Genomic DNA, 2,774 nt, shown 5'->3' with positions numbered 1-2,774 from the left:
AACTTTCTACTATAGAACTCGCTTCACAGTTAAGGGAAAGAGTCTGTTAATAGGAACATCTTCCATGCAGAAGTCCGTATTTAAAGTTTACTTGTAAACTGCATATCGTAAATCAACCACGTTGCAACTGATTCCCAAGTTAATGTCCTTTTCTCTTCTTGATGTGCTGGCCGAGAATTTCTTCACCATTTCTTCAGCTAATCGTGTTTAACCAGAGCCACCTAGATTAGCAGTCTAGGTAGCTCTGGTTTAACAGGTGGCCAGAAAAGAACAGCGCTAAATGGTTGAAGGTCAGAAGGCCGTGCGCTATTGGCAAAGCAATTCTTTGAAACTTTGCTACCAATTCACATAGGTCGACTTCCACTGATAAAACGACCATCGTTTCGCCTTCTATGTCAAGTGGAATCCTCAGTATATACTGGCAACAAAAGGAAAAAAATAACTGGGTGTCGATCACAAACGTTTGCAGAACCCACCCCATCCCCCCCTTCCTCGTCCGCTCATGAGGCAACATCGTCGCATTGTTTAGGTTAAAACTATGCTCCGTCCAGCAGTGTTCAACAAGCTGCATCTAAGAACGCGTTGCACAGAGGACTCTAGAGCAACCTTGATCTCTTGCTGCCCCTTTCACCGATGTTATATGTTGCTTCCCAGTTGCAATCTCGTACTTGTAGGTGGCCCTGCACTGATCGTCCACAGGTCTTTTGTTTTTGCGAAAACGTGGCCCAATCGGTTTGTATGCTCACCGGACGCATAACTCTGTGAACAGGGTCTTGTGCAACTTGAACAACATCGAGAATGAACGTCGTCATCGCTCGTTACGCACTTCCCGTACCTCTTCGTACGTTTTTATTGAACTCTATCATTTGGTATCTAATCCAGTACTTGTTTTATGCGGTAACAGAAAAGTAACCACGTTACTTTTTCGTGGTAATTGAACATTGACAAGTTTTGGAAACTGGTAACTGTGGGACTGTAACAGTTACATTTTTGGCTTAGGTGATTGTAACACTGTCTTACTGGTAACGTGCCCATCACTGAAGGTGGGTCACCACCTTCAAGAAAAATGTGTTTACACTTGTAGTCCAAAAGTCGCAATTATACGTTTGGTTTGTAAAGCTACAGTAGTTTGAAATGTTAAAATGAGCAAATTGCTAAAAATCTTTAAAAATTAACTTGTATAAATCTGCGTTAGAGTAAGCATATTGCGCTAACAGTCGTAACTCCAAAATAAGTGATTTAAACGAGACTTGGTATGTATGCAAGGAGGACAGCCTGTGCCATTCTACCACCAAAATCACCAAATCGATGTGCCTATAGGTGCGTTCATGTAAAAATACCGATGAAGTTAATATTTGGCAGGTTTGTTTTGTGCACAATTTGTGATAGTACAAAAACGTTACTGCTCTTTTTCGTTCATTCAGTTTGTATGCACTGTTTCATATTAAAGGAATAACATGCAGAATTTTATGGGGAAAATATTTGGAGGTAAACTATTGCTACTCATGTAAATAAAATAAAAAAACATGTTTTGAGGAAAAATCAGCTAAAATGTTAAATTGAGCGTCCACGTAATAGGGGCACATTAATTCGCGTGTTCTTTTCGTTCATAGAGGGCCGTCACTTTCTCATGGAGTGTTTTTTCTCCATTAGTGCTCCATGAGAACTTTCTCTGTGGAAAGTCAAGAGCTTGAATTGGCGTACGAAAAAGCATGGACAACCGAAATCGATGTCATGTTCTACAAAATGTTTTCGAAAGCTTTAAAACGTACTCAAATTAGAATGGCGTAAAATGTACACGAAAAGACATTTAGGATAAAATGGCAAGGGAGTCGGAGTCGAAACCGTCGGGCCCGGTACGTTTAGGTTCAGACGTCCCGCTTTTGCGGCTGGTGCCGCCAACCTGCTTGCGGCACGATGTTTTGTCCCGCTTTCGGCCGAAAGTCGGCTCGCAGTGTAGGTCGGTTAACCCAACATCACACCTCTTTGCTATAATCTGCTTTCTTTCTCTCTTCCATTATTTCTCTATTGTTTTTTCCTACTCTCGCCCATAGCAGCGCTATCGTACTGTTCGCAGGAATGCTTGTTCAGCTACCACGCCTCGATAGCATACTGATCACGATGCTCGCCTTCGGATCGTGGATATCTGTGTTGTCCCGCCTTGGAATTTTTTATTGCTTTTCATTAAGTTCTCCACTTCACCTAGGAGAGTTTTCGCTTCCCGAGTCCTCGGCACTCCTCCTAGACTTGTCTTTCTTACCTTAGGCGCTATTGTGATCGGCACCCATGTCTTGGCGCCGCTTGGACGCATGGGATGGTTTCGGCTAGCGCTACCCCGGTTTGTTCCGGCCTTGCAGGGCCCCCTCATGCGTCTAGAAACAGGCGACAACACAGCAGTCGTACTGCGAATTTCGAAAAACCGTAAACTCGCCTCGCAAAAAAAAAAAAAAAATCAACCACATTTGCACACGCTTGACCGACGGATTGCTTACAAAGGGTTATCGGCAATCTAAGCTGTGGTCACTTCTGCGTTGCTTGGGTCGTCAAAGTACACAGGGCCCAGCGGCTGGGCTCCGTATACGACGACGTTTCCACGTTCCTTGGTGTGTCATGTTCGCGGCCGATACTTGGATGGCTCCGGTCCCGAGCCAATTCCCCCCTAGTCGCACACCGCTCCCCAACACTTTCCTTAGCTCCACATTGTCCACATTTCCTTAGCTCCACATGCAGGGGTCTCAAACACGTGGCCCGCGGCTTCTCAAGGACTAGTTTTG

This window comes from Rhipicephalus microplus, chromosome X, assembly GCF_043290135.1.
Source record: "Rhipicephalus microplus isolate Deutch F79 chromosome X, USDA_Rmic, whole genome shotgun sequence".
Taxonomy (NCBI): Eukaryota; Metazoa; Arthropoda; class Arachnida; order Ixodida; family Ixodidae; genus Rhipicephalus; species Rhipicephalus microplus.
The sequence above is the reverse complement of the archived record's forward strand: the minus strand, read 5'-3'. Positions refer to the sequence as shown.